The following is a 12,865-nucleotide window of genomic DNA, read 5'->3' as shown; positions in this document are numbered from 1 at the left end:
AAAGCAGTTGTCCGATGCAAAGAGTGTAAGAAAGTGTGCTTCATGGGGAAGGGAGCAGCTTGGCGAAGGCTTTGTGGTAGGAGGAGCTGCAGGAACACAGGAGGAGGACGGTGCCAGATGGAGCTGGAAAGGGGAGGAAGGAGCCTGACCCCATGGGACTTACAGGGCAAATGAAGGATGTTTTTCTTTATTTGGGGAGAGGGAGTGACATGCTTACATGTGTGCTGCAGACAACCTCAGCGTGAAGAGTAAATTATCACATCGCATTCACGCATTCAGCATTCCTGCGCCCTGCCCTAGGCCAGCCACAGGGAAGGTGAGCAGAGCTGCCTTCAACAGAAGCCCCTAGACTCTTGACTCATCTTTCCAAGACTGACTCGTACCTTGATTACCACATATGTGTATGCTATGCGCAAGAAAAACACGCCTTTCCAAAGAACACTTTGGAGAGAAACAACCTGGCTCTATCCCTCACATTCAGAGGCATAGAGAGTTTTATATTGGCTTTTTGCGTTTAATTTATTTTGCAGAAAGAAATTTAAAAGTCTTCGGGATTGGAGGTTTCCTTTGAACTAACATCAAACCACCAAACCTGGTAAGGAACGTTCAGCCTAGCTTTGATATGCCTCAGCACACACATAGCATTGCTTCTGCTTTGGACATGCAAAGGGAAGGAAAAAATAGCACTCTGCATGGTGAATCACTCCTTATTAAAAATAATTAGTGGAGATAGTGCATAAGTCACTTTTAAACCCACCCTTTTCTCTAATTATCCTCTTAAACACATACCAAGACCAATTCACTAAACACTGCTTTGGACATTTTAGAAAAATATCTTTTTACTGTATCCAACAAGAGCTTAAGCAAGAAATTGTTTACACTCAGGCCAAACAAAATATGAATTAAACTGACTTTTATTTCCTTGTTTTTAAATCTCACTCTTTTTCACGCTTAAATTGTGTCTGTCATGTTTTAGCTAAGAATTAAATGAACTGCTCCCCCACTACCACCACTCAAGTCCAGAGTATGGGTAGATCCACAACCACCATTAAATTCTTGTGGAATTTTATATACTTTTCGGGGGATTAAGCAGAAATTTTGCCCAAAACAGGACAGTGTACCTTGTGGAATAGGTTTTTTTAAAAAAAAAACTAAACTCCGACTTTCCATAAATTCTAACCAATACCTATAAAATCTATTTTATGTTCATGATCATTCTAATCTGGCTCCGCCCCTTACCAACCACATGACCTGCCCAAGTCACTCGACCTGTCTGAGGTTTGGTCTGCTTACCTTTATAATGGGAATAATAATTCAGCTAAGGTTTAAAGACAGTTTCAAAGCAAAAGGTGAAGCTATCAGGCCTGTGTTTCCAAGGAATGCTGGAAATGCGCTGGCTTTTTCAGAACCTCAGTACGTTAACCACGCTCTCTCCTTAGCACACGTCACTTCTGCTGCCCTGAAAACACAAGCCATGCTTTTCATTGCTTTGTGCCTCTGCAGATGCTCATACCCACTCTGCCTGAACTTCCCCAACTTCCTTATCTCGAGGTGATCACCCCCTACTCTGGTGTTTTCATGATCTTCCCCCAGCTTATCGCACCATATTATAGTTACTTATTTATGTCCCTGGCTCTCTCAACGTGGGAGGTTTTTCCTTGGGGCAGCAAGAATGTCTTATTCATCCCTATATCCTTAGTCTCTTTCAGATTTCCTGATATTAGAAATGCATTGACAAGAAATGAATGCACAACAATATGTAATAAATCTAGGAAAAACGTGTAAGTTATAGGGAGACTAAAAATTATCATAACATATGTCAAGTTTACTAACTACTGGTTTTGCCTCCATTCAAACATTATGGGCAATTTTAATTAATCGTTGAGCATGAAAGGGTGAGAGCTGCCTTTAACCAAATCCACTCCATCTAGCCACCCTCTGCCTCTCTTATTCTTTCTTGCCCTTTATTTCTTTCCATCCTAGAAATAATCGCAATTCATAAGTTTCCTTTTGTTACTATTTTTTTTCCACTAAAAGTTCTTGATGGCAAGGATCTGTCTGCGTTGTTCATTGCTGAGGCATAGCTCCTGAAACACAGTATATTTTCTTTTTTATTTGTTCAGGAAATGAGTGAAGTCAGAAAGTATGGAACAAACTATAATATAGAATCTCTGCATTCTATCAAGTTAGTAAGCTTTCAAGATGATTAAGGAGAGTCATCATTTCAGCTTTGTTGGGACCTAAAGAGGGCCCAATAAATAAGGCCCTTTCTGAGCCAGTTGAGAATTAAAACAAAGGAGCTGACAGAATCAAAATTTTAAAAATTGGCAAATGACCCCATGGTACTAAACCTCAGAATCATATAAAGTCAACCCCTAATCTCTGGGCAGTCTCTGCTTGGGGGTGGGGAAAGCATCCCTTAAAAAATTATGTCATAGGCTACAACATGGATGAGTCCTGAGGACATTGTGCTGAGGGAAATAAGCCAGTGACAAAAACACAAATACTATTATATACAAAGGAATAAAAATGAGGAAATCCTACCATCAGCCATAAAAAATGAGAAAATCCTACCATTTGCAATAGTGTGGATGGACCTTGAGGGCATTGTGTTCAATGAAGTTAGTCAGACAGAGAAAGACAAATACTGTATGATCACTTATATGTGGAATTTAAAACAAAACACAAAACAGCAAACTCATAAAAAAAAAAAGAGATCAGACTTGTGGATACCAGAGGCAGGGGTTGGTGGGGTAGAGGGAAGTGGTCAAAAGGTACAAACTCCCATTCATAAAATAAATAAGTACTAGGGATGTAACATAAACATGATGACTATAGCTAACACTGCTGAATGATACATAGGAAAATCGTTAAGAATGTAAATCCTGTGAATTCTCATCACAAGGAGAAACTATTTTTTCTCTTTTTATCTTTCTTTCCTTTTTATTGTATCTGTATGAGAAGATGGATGTAACTGAATCTCTTGTGGTAATTATTTCATAATATATGTACATCAAACCATCATGCTGTGTACCACAATGTTCATTGCAGCACTATGTACAATGGCCGGGACATGGAAGCAACCTAAGTGTCCATCGACAGATGAATGGATAAAGAAGATGTGGCACATATATACAATGGAACATTACTCAGCCATAAAAAGAAACGAAACTGAATTATTTGTAGTGAGGTGGATGGACCTAGAGTCTGTCATACAGAGTGAAGTAAGTCAGAAAGAGAAAAACAAATACCGTATGCTAACACACATATATGGAATCTAAAAAAAATTTTTAAATGGTTTTGAAGAACCTAGGGACAGGATAGGAATAAAGACGCAGACGTAGAGAATGGACTTGAGGACACGGGGAGGGGGAAGGGTAAGCTGGGATGAAGTGAGAGAGTGGCATGGACATATATACACTACCAAATGTAAACCAGATAGCTAGTGGGAAGCAGCCACAGAGCACAGGGAGATCAGCTCGGTGCTTTGTGACCACCTAGAGGGGTGGGATAGGGAGGGTGGGAGGGAGACACAAGAGACAGGAGATATGGGGATATATGTATATGTATAGCTGATTCACTTTGTTATAAAGCAGAAACTAACACACCATTGTAAAGCAATTATACTCCAATAAAGATGTTAAAAAAAAACCCATCATGCTGCACGCCTTAAACTTATACAGTGATGTCAATTATTTCTCAATAAAGCTGGGGAGAAAAGAATTATAAAAAATGACAAATTCTGTACAAGTCCACTTACATGAGGTTCCTAGAATAGTCAAAACCATAGAAAAAGAAAGAAAAATGGTGGTTGCCGGAGGCTGGGGAGGAAGGGGAATGGGGAGTTATTGTTTAACAGGTGTGGAGTTTCAGTTTTACAAGATAAAAGAGCTCTGGAGATGGATGGTGGTGACGGTTGTGCATGAATATATTTCAGATCACTGACCTGCACGTTTAAGATGGTAAGTTTTATGTTTTGTGCATTTTACCACAATAAAAAAAAAATGGGGGAAATTATGGTAGAGAATTGCAGAAGAGAACACAAGTTCCCTGTGGACAGTTAATTCCCAAGAGCAAGGGTGGAAGGGTATGGCCCCAATGCACAGCTTCTTGGTCCACTCACTGCTCGGGGCAGCCCTCTGCCCCCTGCAGGCAGAGAGAGGCAGGAAACAGAGAGGGCAATAAACAGATGGGGCTCCCAGTCCCTCCCATGGAGGAAGACACTGGAAACAGAGAAGTCTCCCTTCTCCCACCCCCCAACTAGCCTTGACTCCAAATACACCTGTTTTCGGATGCTCTCTGCCAAGATTCTGAATTTGGTCACGTGCATTAAGTCAACCAGGTCAATGTTAACAGTTAGAAGAGATAGCAGACAGCATCACTCTCAAGCCAGTAAAATAACAAGAGGCCCAGGCATCCTAGTTAATTTAGTCATTTTCCATCAGTTTTGGGACCCACAATACTACTGGGTGGTAATATAACTAAGAGGGAAAAAACCTTACAAAATAATACTATCACCTGTTGTCAATCCAGCTTTGGTTTCATGGCTTGTTCTACAGCCTCCGAGCCAGTTTGCTACCTGATTTGATCCAAAATGCTCCCAGCCACTGAGCTGCCAGCGAAGGTAAGAACCTTGCCTTTGTGGGCAGAAGCCACCTAGGATAGCCCTTTCTTAAATATTCGAGATGCCCTGTATTGAAGTCATTCTTTTCCTGGATGGCTAAAGGGCCTGAGGAATTCTCTGGAAGCAGTGTTCTCCGGCTGGGAAAGCCAGATAGAGGAAGGCAGGTAGAAAGGGAGGAAGAGACTCTTTAACACTCTTCAAGAATACTCCTTCAAGATGCCAAAAAGGAGAAACTCTGAACGGCATTTTCCCCAGACCTCTCAGGCTACTGGGAGCAGATCTTTGTGGAGGGGTTGGAGAGAATTTATCACAAAACAGAGAGAAGGTCCCAAATGCAAATGTTTGAAGATTTGGTCTGGTGCCTGCCTTTTGAGCTCAAAGGGAAAAGTACATGGGGGAAAAGGCCCTTAAAACTACTAGGTAATTTTTTTTCTGCTTTGCTTCCCCCCTGTGTAGAGCAAACTCTTGGGTTACATCCCAGCCTGGAATAAATCTTCTGGGCTGAATGATAAATCATGGATTGTAATGGAAATCACTATTGACCTTTAAAAGGGCGCTGTCTTTGTATTTTCACACTGTGCTGTTTGAAATGTCAACTCAGAATCAGGAAAATAATATACCATGGATTTCTCTCCATACCTCTAATAACAGAGCTTGAAACTGACCTGGGAAACATTGGTATGGGTTTTCTCATTACGGTTTCAGCATCATCGGAAATGGTGATTAATGATTCAGTCTTGGGAACAGCATTGTTAGACATTGTAATTACTTTGCGAATTGTGTCCAAACAGCAACTAGCTTACCCTGTTCATTCCACCCCCCCTGAGAAATGGATGTATTTCAACCCTCATGTGGTAAAACTTTGTGGTTCTTGATTAAAAGCCTACATAAGATGGGAACATCATTTTCTTGTATTATTGTTTATCTTGTTTACTGTCTTCTCCTTGTCCAATTATTCCTTTTTCATTTCTCCTCCCATTTCTTTTTTTTCCTTTTCTTTTTTTTTTTTGTGGTATGCGGGCCTCTCACCGCTGTGGCCTCTCCCGCTGCGGAGCACAGGCTCCGGACGCGCAGGCTCAGCGGCCATGGCTCACGGGCCCAGCCGCTCCGCGGCATGTGGGATCTTCCCGGACCGGAGCACGAACCCGTGTCCCCTGCATCGGCAGGCGGACTCTCAACCACTGCGCCACCAGGGAAGCCCTCTCCTCCCATTTCTTAATGTACCAGGCCTCTCCGGCAATTCATTAGTTTTAGCTTTTCATTCTTCATTCTTTTTATTTCTAATTTCTCTTTCTATTTTTCCTCTAATTTCATAATCTTTCTCTCTCTCTGTATAATTCACTGGTCTTTTTCACTCCTTTTTCATTTTTCTGTCTGATTTATCCATTCCCTTTCTCATTTGCTCCAGAAGAACCTTTTAAAGCCCACAGATTCCCTTAGCCTTGTCTATTTGGGCTGACAGCCTGGAGTATCTTCCATCCCCTGCCTTAATCCTCACATGACTGGCCAACATAAGATGATGGCTGAGCTGCACATAGCCAGCCCTTCCTGCCGGCTCTCTCAGCAAACTACCATGGAGAGGCATCGATAGACTCAATTGAACACAGAAGCTGGTGAGCATAACCTCTCTTCATTTTAAAAATATCTAGGTAGAAATGACTAACATTTTTCTCTGTTAAAAAAAAATTTAAAAAGGTTTTAGGGCTTCCCTGGTGGCGCAGTGGTTGAGAGTCCACCTGCCAATGCAGGGGACACGGGTTCGTGCCCCGGTCCGGGAAGATCCCACATTCCGCGGAGTGGCTGGGCCCGTGAGCCATGGCCGCTGAGCCTGCGCGTCCGGAGCCTGTGCTCCACAATGGGAGAGGCCACAACAGTGAGAGGCCCGCGTACCGCAAAAAAAAAAAAAAAAAAAAAAAATTAAATAGGTTTTAGATGACGTGGCTCTGCTGAGTTGTTCTGAGGGGTCTGTTGCAGCCTCTCTACAGAAGCGGGAGGGACCCCCACTCAAAATTTAGTTTGGATGTCAAGACGGAGAATGTCACACATATACCAGAAGGCTATGAAAAGGCTATGATGTATATAATTGAGGCTTTTCTGGGGAGATCAGGGCAGACCTCCCAGTCAGGCCCAAAATGCCTTGGGAACACAAAGAAAGGAAGCTGGGTAGGGTTATAGGGTATAGACAGAGTGTAGGATCAGAGTGAGGGTACCCACATGCTGGCAGGGGCTAACATCCTTTAAATCTCCCACCAAGACCAAAGGAGAGACCACTGTGGCTTTCTTATCAGCTTGCTCAGATGTGGGGCAGAGAGGGAGAAGAAGAGGTGAGTCTTAAGAGCTGTCAAAAGTGGAGCATCAAATATGGAGTTAGACTCCTTGCGAGATCTCTGACCCATGATAACTTAAAGCAAGTTGACAGTCCCAGACCTAAACCACAACTGGGGAAGCCCAGGGAGAGAGATAGAGAGAGTTCTACAGAGAATCTCTGGGGCTTGGAAAAGAGAAGCATCACCAGGCATGGTGAGCTCATTCATGCAATCTCTTTGGCCAAAGGACCCACAGGAACCTAAAGTCTTAGCCAAGTTAAAAAGCAAAGAAGAAGAGCTCACCCTGCATCTAGATGCAGACAGGGCCACCCACAAAATGTGATATAAACTTCACAGAAAGTGTTCCCTGGCCCAAAAAGTCTTTTGACTCAGGGACGGCCTAGAGTCAGACACACTCCTTCAGCCCTCCTTTAAACTCAGGGGTCAAAGACTCCCATAATGTTTAGAATAGCACGGAAGAAAGAGCATATTTTGTGGACCTGGATTCAAGTCCCTTTCTTGCTACTTTTATGATCTTGAGAAATATACTCATTTCTGAGCCCCAGGTTCTGCATCTAAACAATGGGGATAAAAATACCTACTCCATTTCATCAATTCTAAAATGTCTTTTTCCTTGCATTTTAGCATCTCCAAAAACTGGGTACATTCGAGGACATCTTACAAATTTTAACTGGCAGCTTTTTTTTCTCAGTGGCACATAAAATAATGGTGCATCTTATGACAACTAGCATCTTAGATTAATGAAATTCAGTACTTCACAGGGCTTAGAAAATGCAAATGTGAAAAGATCTTGTTCACTCTAAACTCTATATAAATGTATTGTATACCTCTGGGAGCCTCATCCTTAACTGTAAAATGGAGGTACCAACTATGGCGTTGTTGTAAGGGTCAAGTAAGTTAACACATGGAAAGTGTTCAAAACAGTGCATGGCTCAGAGCAGGAAACCTTCGTATTATTATGATGCCAAGACCTCTGACTGAAGAGAAGTTGGTTATTGATCTATTCCCCAAACGCTGAATGTTCTGTGGGTGCCAGCAGGGCTCTAGAGTCAAACTCAATGGTTCTGAATCTTGGCTCTGCCACTTACTAACTCCGGGCAATGGACATAGTTTCATTCAGCCTCCTCTTCAGCATCTGTTTAATGAAAATTATAGCACCTGCTTCAGAAAGTGTTGGTGAGCCTTAAATGGGTCAGTTCTTGGAGAGAGCCTAGCATGGTGCCTGGCAAGTGGAAGTCCTCCCTACATGCTAGTTACCATCTTTAGTAAGTGATTCTGCTTTGAAAAACATCTGGTCTAGCTGTAGAGATGGCCCAGAGAGAGAGAATTACAATACCACAAGTGAAACGTGGCCCCCCTTAATACACTGACCTTGTATAAGTCCTGTCAATGTCCTCTAGTCAAAGACCATCCAGGAACATACCTGAGGTCAAATAGAGTTGGTGCTGCACCCTGCTATGAGGCCACCTGACATCATGAGGAAACATGAAGCATCTCAGAAAAAGGGTATCAGGGGGACTTCCCTGGTGGCGCAGTGGTTAAGAATCCGCCTGCCAATGCAGGGGACACGGGTTTGAGCCCTGGTCCGGGAATATCCCACATGCCACAGAGCAACTAAGCCCGTGCGCCAGAACTACTGAGGCTGCGCTCTAGAGCCCACGAGCCACAACTACTGAGCCCGTGTGCTGCAACTACTCAAGCCCGCGCACCTAGAGCCTGTGCTCCACAACAAGAGAAGCCACCGCAATGAGAAGCCCGTGCACTGCAACGAAGAGTAGACCCTGCTCTCTGCGGCTAGAGAAAGCCCACGCACAGCAACGAAGACCCAATGCAGACAAAAAAAGAAAAAAAAAGAGAAAGAAAGAGTGTTCAGGAAGGGCTTGCTCTAGGAGTCGGGCCTGTGTTAGCTGATTTGCAGGAGGACTCAATGAAGTGAATTGGGAGCTGTGAGAAAGTAGGTAAATTTAGTGATTATCTTAATTTTTCTTTAATAGGCAGGAAGAAAGAAGCAGGCCTAGAGTTGTCACTGAAGAAGAAACAGTAGTCCCTCTTGTTAGCCAGGAGAGGGGGGTATTTGGTCATTTTTGCAGTTGCAAGGTGTCTGTTTTTATTCCTGCTCAGACATAATTTCAGAGTAGTCTCGTTTTTGTCTTGTTCCATCACATCCATGAAAGTCCCATCTGATGCTGATATCCCGAGAAATTGCTTATGTTCACCAAGGGCACATCCCCTAACTGTCAGCTATAGGGTGACCAACCGTCCCAGTTTGCGTGGGACTGAGGAGGACCCAGGGTGAGGGGCTGGGACACAGCATTTTCAGTGCTAAGATGGAGACAGTCACGGGCAAATCGGGATGCACTGGTCACCCTAGCTCTCAGGGCTGCCTTCTCGTTTCTCGGGCCTCACCCCTTTTGAGAGCATGTCCTGTGAATTACCTAGTTTACACCCTATTGACTGGTTCATTTGTCTGCACATGAGGATGTGCTTGGGAGGCAAAGTCCCAGCTCTTTCATTCACTGGCCATGGGGCCTTGAGCAAAGTGCTCAAGGCCTCTGAGTCTCCGTTTCCTCCTCTCTAAAATGAGGTTGGTACATACTTCGTAAGGAGGCTTAAGGAGATAATGGCATCTTCAAAAATGCCTCACACATCATAGGTGCTGCATTGATGTTACACCTCATTCCTCCCCTAACTTCCACCTCTACCCCATCAGCTCTGAGCCATTTCATGCAACGGCCTCGGATTACCAATTACATCTCGGGAAGCTTATTTTTATAGCTCTTACTATGGTTCCAGATGCCTGTAAACACTTAAAAATTGATTTTAATTATATTACCGCTGTTCCTTTTCTTCTCTTCAAAACTCCATTTATTTCTTATGCATCTCTATTCCCTTCCCCTGCAAGTAATGACCTGTAAGTAATGACAATAATAATAACAAGCCCTGCATTTCTAGAACACTTTACAGATTATAAAATGCCTTTCACCAGAAAACAAAAACAAAAAACCTGATAGGCCAGTATTATTACTTTCCTGTTTACAGATTAACAAACCGAGGCTTGGAGAAGCTGTGTGCCTGATTCGAGATCACATGCCTCGTAAAGAAACAGAACCAACCTTCTGAGTCTCCACTCTACTCTAAAACAACTTTCCCCAGGGGCTCAAAACTGGATTCCAATGCATCCCCGTTCCTCGAATAACAGAGGCCCTGGATGGGGCCTCTTGACAAGATGTGGCTATTGAGACAAGCAGCTCTCATTTGTAATTTCCTGTGTTATCCCCCAGAGTCCACAGCTTAATTTCACTTAAAATCCAGTGTGGCTCTTGCCAGACCCATGAGAAAATCCTATTCGAGATGGAACCACTGAAATCTGATTCAGAACTCTGCTGGATTTTCTTCCATCAGTTCGGCTTAGGCCCTGGCAGCTGGGCTCAGCTGGGACTGGATAATTCTAACCTCCTTTGACTTGCCATCCCCTTCTCCACTACCCCAAGAAGGGATGCCAAATGGACTCACAACTGTTGCCCTTTGGAATCCTTTAAGTGCTTAGGCCTAAGCAGAAATTACAAATAGGGTCTGGTATTTAACTCAGACTGATTCGAAAATATTTCCCCGTCTGGAGCTCTTCCATGGAAACCATTTGCCGTATGCAGATGCAGGGTGTGGGGCTGCAGGAGACCCAGGAATGCACGATCTACTAGCAGAATGTGTATGAACACAGACTACCCTTTCCAGGGTAACCAAAGCCAGTGGAATTTGTGATGAGGCAGAAAGAGGCTAAGTTTGGAGACAGCAGATTCAGGTTCAAATACCGGTTCCCATGATCACAAGGTGAGCAGCCCCATGCTATGCACTCAGTCTCTTCAAGTATGTGCTTTCCTTTGTAACAAGAAAACAATAATGCCTGTACTGCCCTTCTAGTTAGGGTAGTCCTGAGCTAATGGACATAAAAGTACTTTAGAAACTGGAAATCACTGGACAAGCATAGGCTGTTAATATCACAGGGAAGCTTTCTAAAGTTTGCAGTATATTCTTCAGAAAGAGATTCACTGAGCATTCCAATTCTCTTTGGTCTTTGTTTTTTTCTTCTGGTTCCTTTGATCTCCCTGCACAAGCTCAAAGTAGCCAGAGAACAGATCTGCATTCGTTTCATAATTCACACAGTTTATTCAAGGCAGTATCTGGTATTCCAACTCACAAAGATAGCCCAAAAGAGCTTAAGTGATTCAAAGGAGGGAAAAACACTTTTCCCTCAAAATTTGCTTTGTGTTTTTTGTTTCTCTAATTTATAAAGAAATTTTACATCCTCTTTCAGAGGGAAAAAAAGAAACAGGAAAATAAAAGTACTTGAGAATTGGAAAGGGAAATTACATCTCTCATACTTAAGGATGGTTGAAAAGGGATTACATTTATAAATAACAAAGAGTTATTCGTAATGTAGAGTCAAGGAGGAGTTGTGAATTCACAACACAGAGAGATAAAATCATCAAAGTGATTGTTCCAAGTATTTGCAAATCTTTGCTAAGCAAAGATGAATTTGCTTCTTACAACTCAAGTCAGAATTCTAGTAGGCCTTTGTCCAGGGAAAGAGACATTTTTAGAAAACATGACCCACCTGTTCTTTACATCGTAATAATATTTCTTTCACCCACACAGGGGTTAATATGTTTTCTGAGAACTGGCAATATCGTTTACAAATAATTCACAAAGGACTGGGACTAGGGAAGTCCAGAAATGTGTTTCTCTGTGCTGTCCTTCCAACCTGGCCCTGCTTCTGTTTACGGTACCCCGTTGTTATATGTTTCCAGCAGAACTTTATTGTTTTAGGAACTTTCCATTTCAACAGGATGATTGACAGATGAATCTAGCTGTAAACGGGTGACAGGACATGTGCATACATATTAACCACATAGCATGAAATCCTACAACACGCACCAGCCCACAAACAATGGAATTTAAATTTGACAGTTGAATCTTGGACTCATTCCACAAGATTTCGTTGAGGAGATACCAAAAGTCCTCACCACTGTGCAGCAGCCTCAGTTTCAAGGTCCCACCTCAGCATGAGGGGGTGCAAGTGTAGGAACGCAAACAGCACTGGGTGTCGGAAAGCGGAAACTTCTCTAAGTGGCCACAAGATGGCCTCACTGTTCGTCTGAATGTTAAATGTCAAATTTAACACTAAATGTTCATGTTAAATGTTCCAGTTGCAGCTTTAGCCCTCAAAGCAGGGTGGCGGGCACAGAGAGATATTTTTTAAATTGCCACTGACAAATGTGACGAATCTTAAAAGTTGATTTCCCCACTCCCACCTCCCTTTTTGGTCTCTGGTGTGGCTGTCTTCTCTTTCCATTTGTCTGGTACATCAGAAAGCCTAGTTGCAAAGTACTTTGTTATCGTTAGATGACAGAGGCATCATGCTCACTACTGCGCCTTGAACTTGGGAGGCACTCCGTAAATAAGACTTCGTTTTAAGATCAAGGAAAAGAAGTTGGTTAGTAGAAGTCTGGTGAGTTGTTTTGTTTCAGATGAAGTTGTCACTCATTGTTTCACATAGGAAAGTAGCATTCTGCAGTGTCCTTGTTTACAGTGTCAGTTTAACATTACTCCCAAGCTCCCCACCCCCTACCCCAGGCTTTGTCACCTGAGCACTGGTGAGTGCCATGGGGGGTTTAGTTGGCTCTTGGGTATTCAGTGGGTTTTTGTTTGTTCAGTTTTGGTTTTTTTTTTTTACAAACACCACCACTGAGGGAAGGGCCAGGAAGGGAAATTCTGTGATCTTTTAGTGTTTCTAATTAGTGAAGGAGGGATTAGACTAAACAAATATTACAGAGTTGTGACACTGATCCCCCAGTGGTAAGCAATAATTGTGGAGATTGGATTTCAAAAGCTCTGACAATTTACTTTCAGTTTATCT

The 12,865-nt window shown here is 42.9% G+C and overlaps 1 long non-coding RNA gene across 1 annotated transcript in view; it reads right to left on the bottom strand.

Moving 5' to 3' along the window:
• LOC109552922 (uncharacterized) overlaps positions 1 to 12,865 on the bottom strand; it is a 617,019-nt gene that overhangs the window by 528,287 nt on the left and 75,867 nt on the right. The window lies entirely within an intron of this gene.

This window comes from Tursiops truncatus, chromosome 11 (assembly GCF_011762595.2).
Source record: "Tursiops truncatus isolate mTurTru1 chromosome 11, mTurTru1.mat.Y, whole genome shotgun sequence".
Classification (NCBI taxonomy): domain Eukaryota; kingdom Metazoa; phylum Chordata; class Mammalia; order Artiodactyla; family Delphinidae; genus Tursiops; species Tursiops truncatus.
Note: the sequence above shows the minus strand (reverse complement) of the source record. Positions and strands in the feature narration are given on the sequence as shown.